The 26,678-nt window shown below is 39.1% G+C and overlaps 1 protein-coding gene across 1 annotated transcript in view; it reads right to left on the minus strand.

Annotated features, from left to right (window-relative positions):
* Positions 1–10,021: 10,021 nt before the first annotated feature.
* Positions 10,022–26,678, minus strand: part of LOC144331446 (uncharacterized) — a 35,931-nt gene continuing 19,274 nt past the window's right edge. Inside the window, exon 4 of the mRNA XM_077947982.1 lies at positions 10,022–11,085. The gene's annotated coding sequence lies outside the window, so the exon portion shown is untranslated. The remainder of the gene's footprint in view (positions 11,086–26,678) is intronic.

Raw genomic sequence — 26,678 nt, forward strand, 5'->3', positions numbered from 1 at the left:
AGCAGTCCTGTGGGACTGAGTCTTCAATCTTTGGAATCTGGCATTATCTCCACGTAGAAATGTAGGACACTCAGTTGGTATCTACTGGAGAATTGCTTGGTATATGGGGAAAACTCCCACACATCTGGTCACAAAAGTGTTCTGTGTGGTGAGTATGAGAGTAGAGAGAAAATCAGGGTTTTTTTCCTGTTTACACCTATACATTCCATAACTCAGCTGTAGTGCCTCCCAAAAGGCAGTGTATCTCCCTTTACTTGCAGACTTTACATCACGGTTGCAAATGCCTGTTATAATATTCCACTGCCTACATAGCATTACCTTTCATAAAAATTACTAGGTTCCTTTATTTCTCATTGATATTCTTCAAGCTATTATTTTTGTTTCTGAAAGAGCCTTTTTGCCCTTAAATTTTTTTCTAACTATTAATATAATGATTTCTATTTGTATAGATAGTTCCCAACTTCCAATAATTCAACTTACAATTTTCAACTTTACAACGCTGAAAAAGTGGTAGGCATTCAGTAGAAACCATATTTCAAGTACTCATTCAACCACTGCTTTTTACTTTTAGTACAATGTTCTATAAATTACATGGCATATTCAACACTTTAGTACAAAATAGGCTTTGTGTTAGATGATTTTGCCCAACTATAGGCTCACATAAGTGTTCTGAGCACATATAAGGTAGACTAGGCTAAGCTATGATGTTCGGTAGGTTAGGTGGCAAATGCCTTTTTCACTTATGATATTTTCAACTTATGATGGGTTTGTTGGGGTATAACCCCACTCACTGCAAGTCAAGGAATATTTGTATGTGTGTGTGTGTGTATACGCATATAGTCATGTTTCTGAAATCAAATTTCAAGTATTTTCAGGATTCTGGTGAATAGGATGTATGCACAGTTCTTAAAGAATGACAGCAGTGATAAGGAGAACCTTATATTAGGGTCCTAGCATGCTAGACATTCAGATTTTATTCAGATTTCTTATAGCTGTCTTGCTTTCCAGATGAAATCCCCTTTGAATAGTAAGGGGTCATCAGCTGCATATAATAATAAAAATCCACTTGTAAGGGAAAAAAACAAACTTCCTCCTTCTCCTCTCATACACAACACAACATAGAACAACCCTGTGGCTAATATATGTGGAGAGTTTTCCCCATACACTAAGCAGTTCTCCAGTGGACACAACTGGGTCTCCTACAATTCAGTTCTTACATCGGCTACCTGGAGATAACATCAGATCCAACAGGTTAGGGGCTAAGGCCCACAAGATTGCGCCCTACTTCAAATGCCAATCACAAGTCCCAGGTTGTGACTTGTACTTCTGGCCAACCAGCTACGAATTCCTCAGGTCTGATTGCTAGGATGGCTTTCAGAACTCAGGAAAGCACTTTATTTATACTTACCAGTCATTTTACAGAGTATTATAAAGAATACAGATGAACAGCTAGATGAAGAGATACATTGGGCAAAGTATGTGGGAAGGAAAGCAAAGATCCCATGATCTCTTCAGGTTTACTACCGTCTAGACATCTCCACATGTTCAGCAGCCTGGAAGCTCACCAAACCCCCTAGTTCAGGGATTTGTATGGAGGCTTCATCACATAGACATGATCAATTAACCCAATCTCCATCTTTCCCCAAAGGATGGGGGGTGAGTTGGAAAGTTCAAAGCTTCTAATTATGGCTTAGTCTTTCTGGTGACCAGTCTCCATCCAGGAGTCCACCAAGACTTGCTCCATTAGAACAAAAGACACTCCTATCACCCGGGAAATTCCAAAGGATTAGGAGCTTTGTGTCAGGAACTGGGAGAAGAAACCAAATACACATTTCTTATTATATCACTATATCTCACCACTTTAACTCGTTTTAGCATAAAATGAATTAATATGGGAAACTGAGTGAGTAAAAATCACTGGAAAAGCTAAAGGTTCAGCCATTACTGGCTTGGCTCCCAGTAATGACTCTCTTGGGTGGTATTCTTTCCATGACAGAATCATTTTACTAAGGGAGTAGCTACTTCTGTTACAATCATAAAACAAGAAATCAGGGAGTCAATGCTCCTGTTGCTGGCTTCAGGACTGACCATCTCAGGTCGAATCTATACACGCAAAACATATGCCCCATATTCTGCCTCTCCAAGTCCATGATATTAAGGACAGGACACTGAGACCTCTGCTGCCACTGCACTGCCTTCCAGACAAAGCAGCAGAAGTGCAGCCTCCTCCTCAATCAGGCCTTCTGGATGTTGCCCAAGTGCATCTGCTTGGCAGAGCTACCCCATGTACAGGACCAAAGCTGTAAGGAAATCTGGGAAAAGACTTCAACTTTCTCACTTCTAGCATGCAATAGGGCATATTGAAAGTGGTTGAAATGGAGTTGAGTGAACCCATCTATTTACCTGCCACAAACCTCAATAAAGATTTTGATAATTAGGTAGCATGGTTTGCTGAGACTTTTCTGCATCCTGGGAACTTCTTCAGCCCAGGCAAACTGAGATAGTCAGTTAACCTATGCGGTAGTGAGACTTGAATCCCCCTAAATTCCCCTAGAGAGACTGAAATTGAAAGCAAGACTAATCAAGTAATAACAACAGTGATGACTATGTTATGGTGTTATGAGTTCTATTTCTGAAGTCACTCAGACATAGCTTCGAATCCAGCTCCTTCTCTTAGTAGCTGTGTAATCTTAGTAACTATGACCTTGATTAAGTTGATTTATCTAATAGCCAGTTTCTTCTTCTCTCCAGCATTATCCAATAGTATTCAGTGATGGGGGAAATGCATTGTATCTACACTGTGCAATGTGATAGTCACTAGCCACACATAGCTTTCAAGTATTTGAAATATAACTAATGAGATTAATGAAATGGATTTTTAATTTTCTATTGTAATTAATTTACATTAAATTTAAATGTAAATAATGGATACTGTATTGGATGGTGGATACAATAGGAATAAAATGGTCTCTATCTCATTTGTTTTATTAATTCGACATATATTTATTAAGTAAATTTTATGAGCACCTGCAAATGTTGTGCTAGGGAAAACATCGTGAAGCTTACAACCCAGTGAGGGAGTCAGACCCTTAACAAATGAACAAATACAGTAACTACAGTTTATGATTACTAGTATAAAGGAAATAAACAGGATAGCATTCTGCAGAATAATAGGGGGTGCATTCTTTAGGTGGGGCATCAGGGGAAACCTCTTTGAGGAGATTATGAATGATCTAAACTCCATCCACTGCCATCTTCCAGCTCAGGGTGGCCATTTGACACAACTCAGGCCAGTGAGATAAGAGAAGAAACTGTCCAAGTGATGTTTCCGGAAAGTTTTGGGTTTTCTCATGAAGAAGGAACTCATAAATCAACTTGAGGACACTCCCAATGGCCAAAATTGGACTATTTGAATATCAGTAAGGCTAATAACTGCAATGCATTAACACACATCCAATATGTTTAAATCAATGAGTTCACTAAGATAATTTTTTAAAAGTCTGATTGGTTACCATTGGAGGATGCTAGTGAATCAATTCACTATTTTGAAAACTGGTGACTGGGCACCGTGGCCTATGCCTGTAATCCCAGCACTTTGAGAGGCTGAGTCGGGTGGATCACCTGAGGTGGGGAGTTCGAGACCAGCCTGACCAACATGGAGAAACACTGTCTCTACTAAAAATACAAAATTAGCCAGGCATGATGATACATGCCTGTAATCCCTGCTACTCGAGAGGCTGAGGCAGGAGAATCGCTTGAACCCAGGAGGTGGAGGTTGCAGTGAGCCGAGATCATGCCATTGCACTCCAGCCTGGGCAACAAGAGTGAAACTCTGTCTCAAAGAAAACTGGTAAACTAAGGAAAAGTATCAAGCATTAGTCGTTCCTTTATTGTTTGTACCTGTTGGGTAACTTAAAAATAGAATGGGAAAGTTTCTCTTTATAAAAGTATTCCAACTAACAAATGAAGAAGGAATGATAGACTTAAAACATTATCATTTTATAACATAAGGAATTAATGGATTTAGACATTAATCATCAAAAGCTGTTAATGTCACAAAAAGAGAGACAACCACTCATTAGGCACCTCTGGATAGCAGAAAATAATACCTCCTACGAAGTAGTCTTGCCAAGAAGAAAAAAGGAACAATAAAACATCTGAATCTAATCAAACATGTATATTCAACTATTAACTTACAACACATACAGAGGACACCATAGAGATGCAATCAGAAAAATCCAGATTGTGGGAAACTCTATAGGACAAATGACCTAGTTTCTTCAAAAAATAAGGGGAAAAGAAAAGAGATGGAGGGGGATCCTATGGATTAAAAGGGACTTCAAGGACATGTCCACTGCATGGACTGCAAATAAGTCCAAATACTTATTTGCAAGTATTTGGATACTTTAAACTGTAAAAAAAAAAATGTTGCTTTTATTGAATTAGACATTTGAATTATTGTGGAATAATTGGAAATCTGATGATATTAAGGAATTGGTTTTCTCTTTCTTTTCTTCCTTTCTTCCTTTCCTTCCTTCCTTTCTTTCTTTCTTTCTTTCTTTCTTTCTTTCTTTCTTTCTTTCTTTCTTTCTTTCTTTCTTTCTTTCTCTCTCTCTTTCTTTCTTTCTTTCTTTCTTTTCTCCCTTCCCTTCCCTCCCATCCCCTCCCCTCCCCTCCCCTCCCCTCCCCTCCCCTCCCCTTCCTTCCTTCCTTCCTTCCTTCCTTCCTTCCTTCCTTCCTTCCTTCCTTCCTTCCTTCCTTCCTTCCTTTCTTTCTCCTTCTTTCTCTCTCTCTCTCTCTTTCTTTTTTTTTAGACAGAGTCTCGCTCTGTCACCTAGGCTGGAGTGCAGTGGCACTTATCCTGGCTCACTATCCACCTCCTGGGTTGAAGTGATTCTCCTGCCTCAGCCTCCCGAGTAGCTGGGACTACGGGTATGTACCATCATGTCCAGGTAATTTTTGTATTTTTAGTAAAGACGGGGGTTTCACCATGTTGGCCAGGCTGGTCTCGAACTCCTGACCTCAGGTGATCCACCCACCTTGGCCTCCCACCTGGGATTACAGGCGTGAGCCACTGCGCCTGGCCAGGAATTGCTATTTTTTGTGTGACAATAGTATGCTGAAAAAGGGAAAGCTTTATCTTTTAGAATACATAGTGAAATACTTTGGAAAACAATGATAGAATGTCTAGATTTTCCTTCATAATAATGAGGAGAGAGGGAGAGTCAAGTGGGGGTGGATAATAGATAAAGCAAGATTGGCCACAAGTTGATAATTATTGTAGTGTGTGGTATATCCATGGGGGGCTTTCTATACTATTCTATGGTTTTTATATTTGCAATCCTGCATAATACAAAGTTAAATCAAAAGTGGGTTTTACCCCTTTGCTTTCCCCCTTCTGCTTTAACAGTGCAGCAGCTGTCTTGTGATCATGAGGCAGCAAGTATGAAGTCAGACCTATGAGGCTATATGATTTGACTGTATCCCCTACAAGTTTATGTGTTAAAAGCTTAAGCCCCAATGCAACAGTGTTGGGAGTTGGGGCCTACTGCTCTCACGGATGGATTAATATTATCATAGGAGTAGCTTAGTTATGAGAGAGGGGTAGTCATAAAAGGGAGTCTACCCCTCGTGCTCTCTCTGTCTCATGTGCTCATTTGCCCTTCCGCCATGTTATGACACAGCACAAAGGCCCTCACCAGATGCTGGTGTATGCTCTTGTACTTCCCAGCCTCCAAAACTGTGAGAAATAAATTTCTTTACTTTATAAATTACCCAGTCTGTGGTAGTCTGTTATACCAGCAGAAAACAGACTACGACATGAGGTCAATACATGAAGGATGATAAAACTGAAAGGTAGGAAGAAGCTAAGTCCCTATGGTCTCATGGAGCTGCTGTGCCGGCCCTAGGATGCTTACTTCTGGAAATTGTATAAGAAACAGACAAACTTTCCTGTGTTTAAACCACTCTTAGATGGGATTTATTTTATTTGCAGGCAAGGCTGTTCATAACTGACACAGCTAAAATACAAAATATGAAAAGAAGCTATCGAGGTGAAGAGCAAGCTAGATGACACCACAGTCAAAAGGGATAGGAAGGAACTGGAAACGTGCAGAAGGCCCATGTGATTGGAGCATCATGAGGAAGATGAGTGGGGTGAGATCAGGTTAAGGGTAGGCAGAGGCTTGAAGGCTTGGGACACTGTGGTCCATGGTAGGCAGTCTGGATTTCATCCAAAGCATTACAAGAAACTGCTGACAGTTATGAAAGCAGACAGATGACAGAAATTGATTTATGTTTAGAAAAATAACTCAGGCTGCTCCATAGAGAATGGACTGGGGCAGGGGCTAAAGGGAACGCATAGAGAGACCAGAGAGGAGGCAGCTATTCAGAGGAGAAATGATGGGAGATGGACAGAAGTGAACAGTTTTGAAATCTATTTTGGAAGTAAAATTAACAAATTATTAAATGAATGTGGAAAATTAAGAAAACGGAGAAGTCAAGGATGATTCCTTGTTTTCAGGTTTTAGCAGCAAAATAGAAAAGGTAACCATCAAGTGTCAACTGGATATCCCAGTGACTAGGTCAATTAGACAATTAATTATGTGAAACTGGAGATAATGAGAGGCCTGAACAATCAGTATACATTTGGAAGCCATCAGCATAATATTGCATTGAGGATAGTGATAAGGAATATAAAGTCATTTGTGAGACACTCAGTAAACATTAGCTATCATTTTTATTTTTTTTATAGAGACAGGATCTCACTCTGTTGCTCACACTGGGGTGCAGTGGTGCCACTGCAGCCTCGAACTCCTGGACCCAAGTGATCCTCCTGCCTCAGCATGTCAAGTAGCTGGGACTACAGGCATTCTCATTATTTTAAAATGCTAAGTAAGTAAGGCTCATTTAACCCTAATTACAAACTTACAATGTTAGATGTTGTTATCCTCATTTTAAAGATGAGGAAATTCAGGTACCCGGAGTTCACTAAGCTGCCTGGAATCATGCAACTAATTCAGGTGGTAGAGCTGGGATTTGAACCCAAATTAAGCTACTATTAGAGCCAGAGCTCTCATCACCATCCCAGACAGGCTGGTAGTTTGGGGTATCCGGCAAACATCCTGAATGGCTAGAGCACCCTCTGGCAGTTGGAGAAACACCAGTTTTCATAGATCACTTGTGGTCCTTTGGGTTGAAGCAGCTGAAGAAGACTGCCAGGATAAGCCTTCAGCTGCCATCCTTGCTGCAGCTCTGGAGAGGTCATACACGTGACTGGATCAAAGTCAGTGCCACTGGTGAGCAACTGCTTTGTAACATAGTAACAAATTCTGTAGCTAGGATAGGAGTAGAACTTATTTTATTTTTTAGTGGCATTAAACAACATTTATTATACTCCCTACTTTATGGGTCTGGAATTCAAACAGGGCTCAGAAGGAATAGCTTATGTTTGTTCCATGATGACTGGGATGACTGAGATGACTCAAAAGGATATAAATGGTTGGAATCATTTAACTGGGACCACGTATCTGCTATGGTTTGATTGTGCCCCCCAAAATTCACGTTAGAATCCTAACCCCCAAAATGGTATGAGGATATGGAGCATTTGGGAGGTGATTAGGTCGTAAGGGTGGAGCCCTTGTGAATGGGATTAGTGTCCTTATAAAAGAAACCCCAGAGAGATCCTCCTCCTTCCACCATGTGAGGACACAGGGAGAAGTCACCAATCTGCAGCTTAGAAAGAAGAGGACTCCCATCAAAACCCGATTATGCTGGCAACCTGATCTTCGACTTTCAACTTCCAGGACTGTGAGTTTGTAAGCCACCCAGTCTATGGTATTTTGTTATAGCGCTCCGAATGAACTAAGGCAAATACTGAGGCCTTAATTCTGGCTATCAGTTGGGTTTCACGGTTTTCTCCACATCATAGCTACTGAAGCTGAAATGTACAAGGTGGCTTCATCATTTCCATGCCTGGCATCTAGGTTGAAATGACTGGGCAGCTTAGGCTAGCTGGTCATCATTCTCTCCACATGGTATCTCTGCTCAGGTAGCTTGGGCTTCCTAGTAGCATAGCAATTTCAGGATAGCCAGACTTACATGGTGGCCAGCTTCAACAATGTACAGTCATACTGCATAGATTAATCTATTTTATGGCATAAAAAATGTTATTGTGAAAACTGGTGCTGCAGTTTAACCACTAAATCAATATTTGAACATTTTGAAGCAGCAGCAACATAGAAGGGCTTTCCATTCTTTCATCCTAAAATTAGATTAAAAGCTGTATTGTGAAGCTAGGCCAACTGCTGGCCAAGGCTAGTTCACAGCAGTCTGCACCTTCCTGCACTGGTTCTGCAGCTGTCTTCAGAGTTCTTGATCCAACTTGCCCGATCATATCATGTTAGCCTGGGATGGGTGATGGCCTTGAAACTTTCACTTCTTTGGCATGTACTATATTATGTTAAGTAAAGTTCTCATTGGACATATGAAGATCCAGAAAAATGTCCTCATCTTGTAAATACATCTTTAAGCTCTACTCCTGGGAATTTATCTTAAGCCAAATTCAAAAAAGTCAAAAGAAGAAAGGTGGGGTGATTGGGAGGAGACAGACAGAGTACAAGTAGCTTATGTATTAGGCAATAAGATAATGGATTATACGTTCAAGTTTTTTTATGTAGTGTAGTTACTATGAACATGAACTCCAGAGTTAGAATCACACTACATGAGTTCACGTGCTGGTGGTGCCACTCACTTCCTAGCTGTGCGATGATTTGGGGCAAGTTACCTAAGCTGTGCCTCAGTTTTCTCATCTTTAAAATAGTGATGATAATAGTATCTACATTATGGGATTGTTTAGAAGACTAAGTGAGATAATATGTGAAAAGCAATGTGAACAGTGGCTGGAAAACAGTGCTGAATTACTAGTAGTTATTAAATTATTGAAATAACATTTACTGGAACCTACTATGTGCCAGATGCTGAAGTGCTGGAAATACCAAGTTGAACAGACCATAATTTCTACTCTGGTGAGAAAGATAAGCATGAAGCATGCATGGGAAGTACAGAACAAAATGGAGACATGTACAAAGACATCTAGGAGTGTGGATGTGGGAGCACCTCCTTTTTTCTGTGGAGGAGAGGAGATGCTTCCCATAGGAGGTGATGTTTACACCCAATGTTAAAGGGTGAGTAGGAGCTTGCCAAGTAAATAGCAGAAGGAGGAGTGGGAGAGTTATTCTGGGCAGATAATACACTACACTGTGTGCTTTTCAGGGAACACAGGAAATATGTACTGGAGAGGGAATGGGGAGGACAGTGATGAGGCTCAAAGTATAGGCAAGAGCCCATATCCCAAGGGCTGTGTGAACTATTAGAAGCGGTTTGGCCTCCAATGGTAGTTGGTTGGGAGTCATTGAAGAAACATGTTTTAGGCCTGGCTGCTACATGATGTGTAGCTGCTGCATGCTGTTTGACAGATTGATAGAAGCCCACCAAAAAGCAAGGGCACCAGTAAAGAAACATTTGCAGTGATCTAGGTGAGAGAGTATGCTCTGAACTAAATCAGTGGCAGGAGAAACTTAGGCATAACTCAGGTTTCTGGCTTGGGTGCCTGAGCAGATGGAGGAAAGTGGTAAGTTAGAGGGAATGTCATATGATCTCTAAAATGATTATTAAAAAGGCTTCATAACACTGTGGGAAAATGTTCATGATCTAATGTTAACTGACAAAAGCACCCTAATCATGTTTATACCATTATGACTACAAACCAAGCAAATATATTCAAAAATGAGGTGAGGAGGGGACAAAAAATAATCAAAATAGTTTGATTCTTAGGATATTAAGATTGTAGATAAAAATCTTCATGACTATCTCATAACTTTGAAGAGAAAATTAGTATAGCAAAATTATGAAATATTGTATTTGAAATTTTGCCTTTGTTTTAGATTTTAATTCTTTAACTTTTTAAATTAACACCTTAATGGAGATATAACACATATAACATACAATTCACGCATTTAAATGGCATTAATTCAATGGTTTTATTATATTCAGAGTTTTGCAACCATCACCACAATCAATTTTAGAACATTTTCATTACCCCCAAAAGAAATTCCACATCCATTAGCAGTCATTCATCATTATTCCCTAGCCCCCAATATGAGGCAAACACTACTTTCTGTCTCTATAGATTTGCCTCTTCTAGACCTTTCATAAAAACGGAGTCATACAATGTGTGGTCTTTTGTGACTGGCTTCTTTTACTTAACATAATGTTTTCAAGGTTCATCCATGTTGTAGCAGACATTGGTACTTCATTCCTTTCATGGCCGAATTATATTCCACTGCATGGATATACATTTTATTTATCCATTTATCAGTTGATGGCTATTTGGGTTGTTTCCACTTGGGGGCTATCACACATAATGCTACTAAGAATATTTACGCACAAGTTTTTGGGAAGGTATGTTTTAATCACTCTTGGGTATATATTGACTTTTAAAGTATAAAAATGCAAAGGGGCATGAGGAAATTTGGGGGGCCATTGATATATTCTATATTATGATTGTGGTAGTAGTTATATATCTGTATACATTTGTCAAAACTCATTGAGCTGTACACTTACATTAATACATTAATTGTATCTCAGTAAAACTGACTCTGAAAATAAATGATGGAATGGTAGGGAGACAGATTTAAAGGCATGTTAATATGTATAATGTTTCAGCACTAGTATTTAATCCTTTTCCATATACCAATTATTTTCACATACATTATTACCTCCTAGAAACAACCAACCACCCAAACACTATGATCATTCCAATAACCCAGTGAGATAAGTAAGAAGGTATTATTATGTCCATTTTGGATATAAGGAAAATAAATGTGGTATGAGTGGTTTGCCCAATATCATAGAGCTGCCAAGTAGCAGAGGCAGAATTTCTCCCACCTTGCACCTCTATAGCTTTCAAATGCTTAATCAAATTTGCTTACTAAGGTTAAGGGACAAAGGAGCTACTTCTGTATAGATTTTATATTTGGATAGCAGAATAAAGAAGTTTCCCCCACATGCTGGGTCTTCCATGACCTAGAATAAAAATGAAAAAAAAGTGGTAACTTAAATCTCCAAACTAGAACAGGACCTCTAAAATGCAATAAAAATGTTAAATACCCCACTTTTGATTGTAATGCTCTTTTAAGTTGCTCTAATACTTGAGCTTTGATATTACTTAATAGAATGTCTTACTGTCTTCACCAGTTTCTGCTGGTCTTAAGCTGAATGTGCGCACAGACCCTTTGCCTGTCCTCAGTGTACCCTGCTCTGTAAGGAAGGAGAGCTGACTCCGGCAGGCTGTGTTTCTCAGGGTCCACTGCCAGCTGTCTTCCAGTTGGCGTTAGCCAGTGAGAGTCACTGGTGAGAGAATAGCAAAGTTTTTCTCTCCTTCCCTCACTGCTTTGGACAGCGTCGCCAACAGCTGCTGCCCCTCTTCTGGAGTCTCTAGCACCTACAGGACATGTCTGCTCTGACTCTGCCTTCCTAACTCCTGGGCTCTGATTATACCACCTTTACCCCTTGCCTTGCCAGACCAATAGCTTCCTGCTGTTGCTAATGTCTGGGTTGCTGTCATCTAATTAGCTTGTCTGCTTCTTCCTACATCACATTCCCTGTCCCCTGAATACCCAGGGTGGTTTCTGTTCTCCTGGCTGAACCTTGAATGATAGACCATTTATAATGCTGACTCAGGATGTTTATTAGTCTGTTCTCACACTACTATAAAGAAATACTTGAGACTGGGTAATTTATAAAGAAAAGAGGTTTAACTGATTCATGGTTTCACAGGCTATACAGGAAGCACAGTGACATCAGCTTCCGGGGAAGCCTCAGGGAACTTAGTCATGGCGGAAGGTGAAGGGAGAGGCAGCACTTCACATGGCCAGAAAAGGAGGAAGAGAGAGAGAAGGGGAAGGTGCTACATGCTTTCAAACAGCCAGATATTGTGAGAACTCACTATCACAACAGCAACACCAAGGTGATGGTGCTAAACCATTCACGACAGATCCACCTCCATGATCCAATCACCTCCCACCAGGCCCCCACCTCCAACATTGGGGATTACAATTCCATATGAGATTTGGGTGGAGCCACAGATCCAAATATCAGGATTAAACCTAGGACCATACCTGAAAATAGTTTTAAGGCTTTAACCACTTCACTTGGCATCCCTTTCTGGTCTAACCCTTAGGCACATTTAGATATGACATCCATTATTCTAATATGAGTGGGTATATTTGTGTCAGAAATGCAACTGTTATAAAATGAAAATGTATTTTTCAAATAGGCTGATCTGCAATCATCTAATAGCTGAAATAAGACATTTGTAGGTCTGGAATCTTAAATAAGTATTTAGCTGGCCATTTTCTCTTGTATAATTTTTCATATTAAATTAGTATAGTAAGAGATTTATTAGTTGCTCACAAACTGTTCAGTGTGGTCAGCTGAGGGTTTCTGCACCATGCAGTTATTTAGGGACCTTACGTGTTGACATCTAGCTAGCAGATGAGGAGCAAAAGAGAGCATAGAGGATTGTGTGGGATGTGTTTGGGAGCAGGTCTGGAAGTATTATACATCAACCTTTTGTACATCTAATTGGCCAGAACTCAATCACATGGTCCCTAATTGTAGGATAGGCTGAGAAATGTAGTTCTAGTGCTTAGGAGGAAATGATTTTGGAGAACATATGACCAGTCTCTACCACAGCTTGCCCTTTTGGTCAATAAATTTTTATTTTATTCTTCATCTCATAAATAGAGTACACTCCCCCACCAAACTCACCTGGAGATTATTCCCAGTCATTGTGTTCAGCTAAAAGCCCTGGGACTCATGTCCATCTGGTATAGATGTGGTTCTTTCTGGTTGAGCAATTTATAAACTAAAAAGAAGAGCTTTCTATCTCCTGCTCCTTTCCCATCGCCAAATATACAATAGTAAGCAGAGACAAAAGAACTGCAGTGTCTCATTTGGAAAGGGGAAAGATCAAAGACACAAAGCCGTCACTTGTCTAGAGCAGGCTGGTAGGCACTGTGAAGTTTCACTAACCAAGAAGCATTAGGAAATTTACGTGGACTGTTTCTGTTCTATGGCAGAAATTATTTTGCCCATTTTTTTCTGTGATCCCTGGCTCCACTCTTTGGGAATTCTCTTCATTGCCATTATCCTCTGTGGTGATATCTGAAGTGGGTGATAGGGAGTAAGCTATCTCTGGGCTACGTAGATTTTGGAGTCAGCTTCCTTCTCATGGAAAGCTGAGAGCCCAAGGGTGGTTGTTGTTTTATGCCTTGACTATTCTTTGTCCCAGACTTACGTTTTCTTTGGAAATAAAACTTCCTCAGAAACTTAACAGGCTTCTCATTGACTTCTTTCTAGACAGATCCTGTGCCACAAACAACATCCCAAATACTTTCCTGACATAGCTCTTCATCTTCTTTATGTCTTTTTTCCCATGCCTCTTCCAAGAGACAGCCTACCTATTGGCAGCCACCTTGATTCCGTTAGGACCGAGTGGGAAGGCCACAACTTTAATGTGATCTTTGCCATAGGCAGTGACCTCGCAGGCCTTGGTTTCTCAGAGTTTGCCCAATCTCATTTCCTTCTATTTGGGATCTAGAAGTAGGAATCTACTTTAAGACTCCAAATTTATGTAACTTTCTTATTTTCTTTCATTTCTCTTTGTACATGCCTATACTCGCCAGCCAGTAGTAGCCAATACACACTAACAGTTTGGTTCTTTCCAACTGCTTCTCTTGGAGCTGACAGATTAGTAAACATATGGCCTTTCTATTAAGTTACTATAAGCGAGAATTTTTGCCAAATGTTTTACTGCTGCATAGCATGGATTGCCGCCTTTTCTGCCTCTGGCATTAGTTTCCTTTCTTCCCACAACTGGTATGCTAAGCCAGTGGCATCTATTTTAGGTTTTTGTTTTAGGAGCAACCTACTTCAAGGTCCCATTTGTGGTTTTAGTCATAATAGTAGTGCTAGTTGTATAAAAACAATCTCCAGATCTCAGTGGCTTAACACAGTACACACATAAAGTTCAGTTCCCACTCTACTGTCCAATGTAGGAGGGTGGGGTGGAGAGAGGGAACTCTGCTCCCTTCAGTCAAGCAGGGCCTAAGCTAACAGAGGCCCCACCATCTTTAGTGTATGACTCCCAAGGTTCACCAACATGCAGCCAGCAGCTAGGAGAGGACAGAGAACATGATCACACAGCATGTTTCAGGAGCCAGGCCTGTGAGTAGCATATCACTTCTGTATACTTGCTAGAGTCTATCACATGGCACTACTAACATCATGGGAGAATGGGAAATTTAATTGTATGTCCAAGAAGAAAATGAAATAGGTTTGATGAAAACATAGCATTTTCTCTGCCACAGACACTATTAATTGGCTTGCTCAATTTCCATTTCACCTTTCTAGTATTCATTTCTATACTTCCAAGGCTGGGAAGCTAAAAGTTATTATTTCTTAGGCTCCTTGCTGCTAGAGTTCTGGGGGCTAAGTTGGGTCTGCTAATTTGGTTCTGCCAGTTACCCAAATGAAATCTGGAGGGAGGAAATGAGGCAAAGGCCATCTTACCCTCTGGCTGCTTTCTACTGGTAAATGCATTATAAAAAGCAGAGATTTTTTTCTGCAGCACAACCCCCAGTGTCAATTTTTCAGCTTTCTGGGTACCAAGATTTAGTGGCAATTGCAGTGGCTTTGTGATTTCCAATATGTAGCTCACAGATACAATGGAGTGTTCTTGAATTCAGTTGTCTTGGCCTCCCATGTAGGGATTCCCCATGTGGTCAATTAGGTAAGGGCTTCTGGAAGCTCCACTGAGAGCCTAGTCTTTCAGTCCTTCTAATAAAATATATATTTTTTATTTCCTACTTCTATTTATTTATTTTTATTTCTGTGTTTATAATGATGCAATTAACATCCATAATTAGCATCCATGCACCCATCTTGAACTCAATAACCAAAACATGGCCAATAACTTATATGTCCTGTCTATGTGCTCTTCCTTCAGCCCATCTTCCTACCCCACCTCAAAGATAAGCACTATAGTGAGTTCCCTTCCTTTTATTCTACAGTTTTATCTCATATGTATGTAATCCTAAACAAAATATTGTTTACATTTTGTTTCTGTACTTTACAAAGATGGCCATCTTCTGGGATTTGTCTTTTTCACTCACTATTATTCAGATCCATTCTTGTGTCCATGGTGTTGCATATAGCTGAAATTCATTCATTTTCAATACAGTATAATATTCCATTACACAAACCACAATTCTTACCCCAATATACAGTTAATCAGCATTTATCCGAGTGTTGTGTTATCAACAATGCTTCTGTGAACATTATTGGAAATAGGTTCTACAATGTATGTGTAAAAATGACTTTCTGAATACAGGAGTGCAGTGCAGCTGCAGTATCCCAAGATATGTGCAAGTTCAATATTATAAACTCATGTCACCAGGTGCAGTGGCTCACGCCTGTAATCCCAGCACTTTGGGAGGCCAAGGAGGGTGGATCAAGAGGTCAGGAGTTCAAGACCAGCCTGACTAACGTGGTGAAACCCTGTCTCTACTAAAAATACAAAAATTAGCTGGGCATGGTGGTGCACGCCTGTAATCCCAGCTACTCAGGAGGCTGAGGCAGGAGAATCTCTTGAACCCAGGGGGCATAGGTTTGCAGTGAGCCGAGATTGCGCCACTGCACTCCAGCCTGGGAGACAGAGTGAGACTCTGTCTCCAAAAAAAAAAAAAGATCATGTGAAATGATTTCTAATTTTCTAAAATGAATTTTACAATCTCACTCTGCAAAAACTCCACTGCTAGGTATCTCAGTTGCTGTCCCCTACCTGCTCTGGGGTCAGCTTTCATTTGCTAACTTAGGAGCATTGCTAGAGACCTTTCCAACCTTCTTGAGATAAGAAATTCTTCACACAGTGTGTTGTGTCTGGAATCTAGTTGTTGTGGAGTGGCAGTGCCCACACATTGCTCCTAGTTACTCAAAATATCGAAAGCAGAACTCCCCCAACCTTAATAAGTGGAATTGTATGCAAATAATTCAATGTATTAAGTCAATGTAATAATTCAATGTATTAATATTTGCAGTGGTCTCTACTTCCTGATCCCTGACTGACACAAATGGCAAGAACTCTTAAGCTTGGTGCAGATGACATGCCTTACCTTAGTCACTTAAAAAGTGGCTGCTTTGGGCAAGTACCTTAACTGCCCTGAGTCTCAGTTTCCTGATTTCTTTTTTTTTAATCTTTTCTTTTTTCTTTTTTTTTTTTTTTTTGAGACAGAGTCTCACTCTGTCACCAGGCTAAAGTGCAGTGGTGTGATCTTGGCTTACTGCAACCTCCACCTCCCAGGTTCAAGAGATTCTCCTGCTTCAGCCTCCCAAGTAGCTGGGATTACAGGCATGCGCCACCACACCTGGCTAATTTTTGTACTTTTAGTGGAAAAGGGGTTTCGCCATGTTGGTCAGGCTGGTCTGGAACTCCTGGCCTCAAGTAATCCACCCACCTTGGCCTCCCAAAGTGCTAGGATTACAGGCATGCGCCACCACACCCAACTAATTTTTGTATTTTTAGTAGAGAAGGGGTTTCACCATGTTGGTCAGGCTGGTATGGAACTCCTGGCCTCAAGTGATCCACCCACCTCGGCCTCTCAAAGTGCTGGGACTACAGGCATGGGGCATTGCACCTAGCCAGTTTCCTGATTTGTAAGTTGAAAAAAAAAACACGAGTACCTTCCCTTCCTGTGAGGTGTATATGGAAATAAACAAATCATTGTACAGGATAGAATCTCTGTGAACAATGAAAATATATACTGCGTGCCTTCTGTCTACAACACACTATATTAAGTATTTAATGATGTTATTTCGTTTAATGCTCACAGTAGTCTTACGAGGTAAGTTCTACTGTTATCCTCATTTTACAAATGAGAAAATTAAGAGCTTAAAATGGCTAAGGTACTTGTATAGGTCACATGGCTAGTAAGTGGCAGAGCCAAAACTGAAACTCAAGGCCGTCTCACGCATGGATTTGCTGTATTATTCAGTTCCCAGCCAATTTCACATCTGCAACCTCATGGGACACCCTGAGTCAGCACCACCCAGTTATAACACTGTGAGAAAATCGATTTTTATTGTCATTTTAAACCACTGTTTTTTATTTTTATTTATTTATAAATTATTATTTTTTTAGAGACAGGGTCTCACTCTCTCACACAGGCTGGCATGCAGTGGTGTCTTCATAGCTCATTGCAGCCCCCTATCTCCTGGGCTCAAGTGATCCTCCCCCCGCAGTCCCACAAGTACCTGGGACCACAAGTGTGTCCCACCACACCTGGCTAATATTTTATTTTTTTGTAGAGACAGGGTCTTGCTATGTTGCCAGGCTGGTGAAACCACTAAGTTTCTAGGTAATTTGTTCTACAGCAATAGGTATTAATAAAGTGCACAAGGAATTTATACCACTTAAACATTGTGCTGGTAAAAAAAATTTCCTTGGCCTGAATTCAGGTTGCCAGTTTATAGTATCTATAGAGAGAATGCCACCCAAAATATGCCATTGTGGTACAGGGATTCATTCTGAGATAGTATCTATAGAGAGAATGCCACCCAAAATATGCCATTGTGGTACAGGGATTCATTCTGAGCTGCAGGCAGTTAAGAAAAAGCAGACAAGGAAAACTCTCTGCCCTCACCTTCTCTACCAAGTAGGGCAGGATATACTTAATCACCAAACTCTAGACTCTTACCAGCCCAGAATGGCACCAGAGAAATCTATATTACAAACCTTGCTACAACAACATTTCTCTTCCATTAGTTTTTCCATATATTCACCTTCGTACAATTTGTTCCCCTACGAACTGCAAGCCCCTTTCCTTTGTCTTGTCACTTCTCTATAGGTTTGTTCTTCTGTGAAGATGCTAGATGAGCACCAAGTTCTAACCACCCCTTTGAGTTACGCATCACTGATGAGTGTTAATAAATAAATGTGTAAATAAATTTCTGTTTTTCTCTTGTTAATCTGTCTTTTGTCAGTCTAATTTGCAGGGCCCCAGCCAATGAACCTAAAATTGTAGAGGAAAAAAAGGTTTTTTTCTTACCTAAACTTGCTTTGAGTTGATTTTTTTTTTTTTTTTTGAGACGGAAGTCTTGCTCTGTCACCCAGGCTGGAGTGCAGTGGCACGATCTCGGCTCACTGCAAGCTCCGCCTCCAAGAGGAAAACTGATTCAATAAACTGAATTATTTTTCCAGATTCAGTTAGACTTGTGTTCACATATGTTTCTACCACTTACTGGTTATGGGACCTTGGAAAATTTACTTAATAATTTCCTCACTTGTAAAAGGGGAATAACAATAAAAGTACTCAGGAAAATTTGTGAGATACTTTGAAAAGAGAGCAAAAAAAGATTACTGGATGTCCTATCTAGCTTATACTTCTGGATTTTCTCTGCATTTCATTGTCTTTGAGGTACTTTATGACTCTATAAATTGCAAAAAAACAGAGTAATACAAATAATTCTTATTCAAAGGAATGCAAATTGTGGGGGCCCGACCCTGTAATCCCAGCCACTCAGGAGGCGTAGGTGGGTGGATTCCTTAAATCCAGGTGTTAGAGACCAGCCTGGGCAACAGGGAGAGACCTTATCTCTAAAACAAAACAAAATTTAAAAACCCACAAAGAACTAGTGGTATGCCATTGATGATTGTCCTGTGGCTGTCTATCAGTTTTGTACCTATAAAGTAAATTCATTTTAGCATTCCTGATGGGTTACTTTGTCTGCTCTTTGGATCCTCATTTTAATATCTTACTGATTTAGTCATTGACATAAAATCATAGACACATGCTTATTTTATATTTGTGTGTGAATCATGATTCCTCTTACAAAACTTATCCTTCAACATATTTCAGAGTGTTATTATGATTAAATTAATCAATGCATGTAAATCAATTAATACAGTGCCTGGTACATAGTGTACAATAATGTTAGCTAACTTATAAGAAAGGAAAAAGGTAATGAAGAAGTGATAATGTTAGGTCCCAAGTTAGGTAAGACAAAGGTCCATTAGTCTACCTATCCTACTCATTTCTGTTTTCCCAAAACAGATATTCAGAGATAACAGTTTTGTAAATCAACAAAACAGCAATCACAATTCTAACAACACAGCTATTACACAAGAACAAGATCTCAGAAAAATCAGCTAACCTCTTGGATCCCAATGAGAATAATAATGTTCACTTCAGTAGTTGCTGTGGAGGCTTGCTGAAGTAAGGTATGTGAAATGGGAGTCTGCGAATGAGCTGGAAACAGATTTAGGAAGCAAACATCTGAGTGTCTGTTCAAATTCTATGCCTTCTGGCAGGTAGCTGAAATGCCTTAGTGGGCCAGGTATAAGAAACAGGCAGCTCTAGCCATCTATTTTTATTTTAGGTAAACATCAAATACTTGATAGAGATACAATATTTTTCTATTACAAGAAAAACAATAGAATAAACATGATGATAGATGGAAACAAATATTCTAGCTTAGAGTCAGAGAAGGAGCGTAGAATGGGATGGTATACTGGGAGGGAGCAGCTCCGGTTATTTGTTGCCACCTAAGAATTCAGCTCCAGAGTTTTAAAAGAGCAGCAAGAAACCTTAATTATTAGTGATATTTACATGAGCTCAAGCAAGTTAGTAAACATACATGGTAACCAATCCACATTTATCATCCCTTTGTTTGTGACCTCTCTGTTAGGCCATTTTCTTGTGTGTGTTCTTTGGGTGGCAACTACTTGTTGCTGACACTCATCACGAGTTGCTTATCACTGACGCCTTTTTTTACTGGCATGAATAGAAGATGAATGCCAGAGAACTGCGTGGTCATTTTGTTAATCAGGCTGGAGTTGTTAGTATTTAATAAAGAGAACATGTAAGAAATATTTGTAGTTCTGAGTCAAAGATATTGGATACTTTGTTTTGTCCATCACAGGTTGCTTTGCCATCACAATCTGTAGATGTGGGGAGAAAGGGTTCTAAATATGTTCATCCTTTTAGGAAACTTTGAAATATAGTAAAAAAATAAATAACTTTGAGGTAATATAAACATGGATTTGAACCCCAGCTCTGCGGTTTAAGCAGTAACTGACCAGGGATAATCAATGTCCCTGATCCTCAGTTTCCTCACTTATAAAAAGAGAATTAACAGCTGCTCAAGGAATCAGCCTGCTTTTATCTTCCTGCTCTGCTGTCTTCAATGTGGAACTTTCAGCTCTTTGATAAGAAGGTGGCTGTTGCATCTACAAGCATTGCTTCTGAGTTCTAGGCAGGAAGAAGGGAGAAGAGTGAAGGTTAAATGACTAGGTCAGGTGAGCATGCTTTCCTTATCAAAATTCAGTAGCTTTCTTAAAGTCACACCTAGTGGACTTCTGCTTATCAGCCATACTAGCCATCACTGGTTGCAAGGGAACTTGGGAAATTAGGATTTTTTTTTTTTTAGCTGGGTACATTTCCATTCACCTGGATGGCAGAGTTTTAATATTATCAGTGAGAGTTTGGCTACTGAGTAGAAAACAAAACAAAGAAAAACAACCAGCAGTATCTGTCACAGGGCTCAATAATCCAAAATATTATTTATATGGTGACTTTCATCTCAGCTAGTCTCTCTTCCTTGTCATATTATTCAAAATGCTGGGCATATAATGTGTGTGTGTGTGCGCACATGCATGCACATTCAATCTAGTTTCTTTGCCCATTTAGCTGGTGCATCAGAAGTATATTCTTCCTAGGTAATCTTCATAAAAACTTAAAAATTAAAAAAAAAGAGAAAGGGTATTTTTTATGTAAGTATGCTAAGAAAGTAACTTTGGGTTTTCTTTATGCTGAAGGTTGCTACAATAACAACAATCATTTTCATGTCATAAGAACTAAAATTTACTGATAATTTACTATTTGCCAGACATTGTACAAAATATTTTATATTCACTATGTTCACCATGAAAACTCCATAATGTAGACTCATAATCCCTACCCTACTAATAGGGAACTGATGCTCAGAGAAGATAATGTACTTAAGATTATATAGCAACTGTACAGTGGAGCCAATATTTGAATTTGGATCTGTCTGATAGCAAAACTCCTGCTCCTGGTCACCATATTATACCATCAGCTTGCAAGATGTTTAACACCTACTTCTGAGGACTCTTTCCACACTTTATTCTAAATTTCAAATCTTGGTCTCACCATGTGACCAATACCACAATAATAATTGTTGTAGATAAGAATCATCAATCATTTCTAAAACTAGTGGGGAAACTATGATGAGAAACAGAATATATGCATATTTTCAAAGTATTTCCACACATGATACTAGAGATACTACAAAGAGAATAAGAGTAACTTTATAGTGGAGAAGTCAGGCACACATCACCATAACCAAGTAATCAAACTTAACATCACTAGTAATGAGACATACCAACATCATGTGATTCTGGAAATGATGCACTGAGAAGAGCACGGCATCACTTAACGTGGTATCCTTATTGAAAATGTGTAACTTGAATTTAATCTTGAGGACACCACACACCCACCTTACGCGGCATTCTACAAAACAACTAGTTAGTTCTCTCTTCAAGGGTCAGTGTCATGAAAGGCAAAGAAAAAATGAGGAATGTCTTAGATTGAAAGAGACTAAGAAAATGTGACCGCTAAGTGCAATATATAATCCTGGATTGGATCTAGGACCATAAAAAGAACACTAGTGTGACAATTAGTAAAATTTGAGTAATGCCTGTATATTAGTTAATAGTATGATATCAAAGTTAATTTCCTGGTTTTTATAATTGTACTATTATTATGTAGGGTGAAAAATATATGAGAACTGTTATATACTTTCTTTGCTGATGGGTTTTTTTTGCATCATTTTTGTAAGTCTGAAGTTATTTCAAAATAAAAAGTTAAAAAAACTTATCTCCTAGTTGACTTGTTTACTTATTAAAATTATGTCTGAACTAAAAGTAAATGGACTCTAAGTATATCTCCAGCAGCTTTCTCATCTGCTCTGCATTTTGTGTTCTGTCTCTCTCTAATAGGGTGCCATCTTCAGTGGTGGCAGATCTGACAGAGAGCTATTTATACCCTAGATAGCTTTTGTATGTTCATTATGAAAATTTTCTGGCAAATGAAAGAAAAATGTTTTGCTCTAACAAAATTAATATATTATGACAGTTTGCCATCATGTGAAAGTAGTGTCTTGGGAAGAAGCTTTAAAAAAATTTACATAAAAGAACTGTATGGGCTAGCAGTGGCCCTGCATTCTATCCCTTCCAAAGCCACCACCAAGGTACAACCTCTACTCTTCTAGATTAGATCTAGTCACATACTATCTCCTGGCAAGAAGAGATAATCCCTTTCCTTATCCCTCCTTCAGCAACAGAATGGAAACCTTTTCTCAGGATTTAAAAATACCTGAGGAGTGACATCCCCAGGTTGGTTGTTGAAAGACAACATTGACCAGCCAATATGTAAAGAGGAAATGTAGCAGGAGCTATTGTTAGACCTCAGAGGTGTAATACAGATGATTCTAAAACTTTCCCCCAAGTGTCCTGAACAGCAAGGGAGAATTGTATCAGGTAGGATGCTTTCGGCTGCAAGTAACAGAAAACTCAGCTCAAACTAGCTTAAACAATGAAGTTTACTAACAGACCATCCCGAGCTCAGAAGGGTTCCAGGCCCAATGCTATAAGGGCTCCATTCCATTTCTTTGATATTCTCTTGGGTGTATCAGGTTTGTCTCCAGATTAAGGCCCTAACTGTTAAGCAAGGGCTTTCAGCAGCAAATAGGTACACGTTTCTTTGTTCATATACTACAGAAAAAAAAACAAAACCTTTTACCCAATCATACTACAGAAACCTTTCCCTTCAGTCTGACTGGGCCAACTTAAGTCACATGCCCACTCCTCTACCAATAACACTCCCCAGGGGAAAGTCATATATGAAATAAATGAAGTCTGAGTTTCAAAACCATTCACTGGTAAGGTGGTGGGATTACCACGAGTGGTTAAGAGTAAGCAAGATACATTGCTAAAGCTGGCGATGAGGTTAAATTCCTTTGAGTCATGGGCCTTGTGAAGGAAAAGTGGACACCTAAAGAAAACCAGGGCTTTGTCAGGGGAAGGAATGGGAGCAGTGGAAGCTGAGGAAGTGAATTCCCGCCCTTGTCAATCTAGAGTGTTGGTCCAACAGAACCTTCTACCAGCAGAATATTTCTGTGATATCTCTCTTTTTAAAAAAGGGTTATACTACTGTGGAAAAGGGTATGTCAGTTCCTCAAAAAATTAAAAATAGAACCACTATATGATTGAATAATTCCATCTCTGAATATACATCCAAAAGAATTAAAAGCAGAATTTCAATTTCCACACTCATGTTCATAACAGCATTATTCATGACAGAGAAGAGGTGAAAGCAGCCCAACTCTACATCAACAGATGAATAGATAGCAAAATGTGGAAGACACTCACAATAGAGTATTATAAAATGGAAGGAAATCTTGTCATGTGTTACAACATGGATGAAGACATTAAGCTAAGTGAATTAAGCCAGAATTAAGCTAAGTGAATTAAGAAGACCAACATTGTGAGTCCATTTATATGAAGTACACTCATAGAAACAGAAAGCAGAATGGTTATTACCGGCGGCCAGCCAGGGAAGTGGCTGATAGGTGGAGAAGTGGAAGTGGAGAGTTACTGTTTCATGGGTATGGTTCAGTTTGCAAGATGAAAAAGTTCTGGAGATCTGTTCTACAACGATGTGTATATGTTTAACACTACTGAACTGTACACTTAAAATTGGTTAATGTGGTAAATTTTATGTTGTGTCTTCTCAATCAGAATAAAATTTTATAATATGGAAAAAGAAGTTATAAAAGCCGCTTTATAAATCAGTTCTTAAACATAAAACATGTTTCCGATAAAAAAGAAAATGATACAGAAAAGGAATAAAACTCATTTCAAATAATGCAAAAAGAGAAAAAATAAGGAAAACAACGCCAAAGTACTGAACAAGAAAGAGTTTCTTGTTTTATTATCTAAAATACAATCAAGGATAGACATACTTAAAATAGAGCAGGAGTACAGATACACAGTTCTAGAAATCCTTCAGTGAAAGCAAGGCAAGGTTTTGTTTTCTTATGTAATCATACAGACTCTGCTTTCTTTTGTACACCTACAAAAGATGTAAAATTAAGTATCACAAAAGACCCTACACAGTTCTATTCATACAGGTTGCATCTATAATTCACAAATATATACACAAAATAGTTTTCAACCACATTTAATGTTTAAAATTATTTTCCTGGTTTATTATAAAAATTCATACACATTTCTAATTATATGTCATAATATATCAGAATTGGGTCTATTTTAGATGAATCTCTGCTTCCAATTTTGTGAACAATTTTTGAGTCTAAGAAGATACTTATCCTTTGGTATCCAGAAACTCCTGAGACTTAGCCACATACACCAAGGCTAATTTGAGAGGCAAAGCACAGGAATGAATTTTCTGGAAGACAATTCTTTCTGTGTACAATAATAGGGAATTAGTTAAGTAAATAATGCAGCCACATGAACGATTATTAGCCATTAAAAAGGATTATGAAGAGTCTATTTATTAAATGGGGGAAATACTTATAATAATAAGTAATAAAGGAAGAAACAGAATACTACATAAATACTGTTTGAACATGACTATAAAAGAAACAGGCCAGGTGCCATGGCTCATGCCTGTAATCCCGTACTTTGGGAGGGCAAGGTGGGTGGATCACCTAAGGTCAGGAGTTCCAGACCAGCCTGACCAACATGGTGAAACCCTGTCTCTACTGAAAATACAAAAATTAGCCAGGCATGGTGGTGTGCGCCTGTAATTTCAGCTACTGGGGAGGCTGAGGCATGAGAATCACTTGAACCTGGGAGGCAGAGGTTGCAGTGAGTCGAGATCATGCCACTGCATTCCAGCCTGGGCAACAGAGGGAGACTCCGTCTTAAAAAAGAAAAAAAAAAAAAAAGAAAAAGAAAAAAAGGAAACAGACAATATTAACAGTGGTCAATATTTGAAAATATATATAAGAAGGGCCAGCGTGATGGCTGACACCTGTAATCCCAGCACTTTGGGAGGCTGAGGCGGGTGGATCATGAGGTCAGGAGATCGAGATCATCCTGGCTAACACGGTGAAACCCCGTCTCTACTAAAAATACAAAAAATTAGTAATACTAGCTACTTTGGAGGCTGAGGCAGGAGAATCACTTGAACCCAGGAGATGGAGGTTGCAGTGAGCTGAGATTGCACCACTGCACTCCAGCCTGGGCGACAGAGTGAGACTCTGTCTCAAAAAAAAAAAAAAAAGAAAAAATATATAGCAAAAGACTCCAAAAGAAATAGATTTAATAGATCAAAATATTAACAGTGGTAGTCTTTGGGTGGTGTATCTTTGGAGAGTTATTCTTTCTACCCTTGCTTTTGCTTTTGTCATACCCCATAACACATCTAAAAGGTTTACTGAGAGAAAAAAATGGACTAGGGTCAACAAAATACTGTTGGTCCAAAGGTCTCACTTACGAAAACCTCAACTTTATTACTTCTCTTTTGGCTGTTCAGAGGATCCACACCACCTCTTCCATCCTGCATTTTTAAATTTTTAACATGTTTTTATTAGCTGAGGTCAATATAAAAATACTATTGTAAACAAAAATAAAGACAGATTTAAAATTAAGTGGCTCTGTTTTCTCAGAGCCTTTTGCTATTTAAAATTTTGTTTCTGAGTATAACAAATCCATATTATACTGCAAAAGTTAATTTAGAACAAAATGAGCTTCTTGGTTGTTTGAAACAGTATTAAAATAAGTCTTCTACCTGAAAATATGAAAATTATTGTTCAAATGGATATACAGTAGACACTTAAACAACATGAGTTTGAATTGTTCGGGTCCACCTATACGTGGATTTTATTCCATCTCTGCTGCCCCTGAGACAGCAAGACCAACCTCTCCTCCTCCTCCTCCTCTTCTTCCTCTTCAGCACACTTAATGCAAAGATGATGAAGACCTTTATGATCCAGTTCCACTTAATAAACAGTAAATCTATTTTCTCTTCCTTGTGATTTTCTTAATATTTTATTTTCTCTAGCTTTATTGTAAGAATACAGTATATATTTTGTACGTTTGTATACATACAACCTTACAAAATATGTGTTAATCGACTGTTTATGTTATTAGTAAGGCAGTCAACAGCAGGCTATTAGTAGTTAAATTTTGGAGGAGTCAAAAGTTACGTGTGGATTTTCGACTGTGCAGGGGGTTGGCGCCCCTAACCTCTGTGCAAGTATTAATATTACAGTTTGAGAAGGTGCCTAAACTTCTTCCATTTAAATGGTCTTTAATAGCGCTGTCATTCTGTTTCTGGCAAGCACATCTTTACATAACCATAAACTATGTGGAAATTCCAAGATCAGAATAATTTAGATTCTGTCCTTGGGAAACACTGCATTTATCTGGTGTAAGATGATTGAATGTCCTGCTGTAGATGAGACAGCTCTGGGTTTGAATTGCAAACCCTAAGACTCAAGTGTGTGTATCT

Source organism: Macaca mulatta, chromosome 9 (assembly GCF_049350105.2).
Source record: "Macaca mulatta isolate MMU2019108-1 chromosome 9, T2T-MMU8v2.0, whole genome shotgun sequence".
Classification (NCBI taxonomy): Eukaryota; Metazoa; Chordata; class Mammalia; order Primates; family Cercopithecidae; genus Macaca; species Macaca mulatta.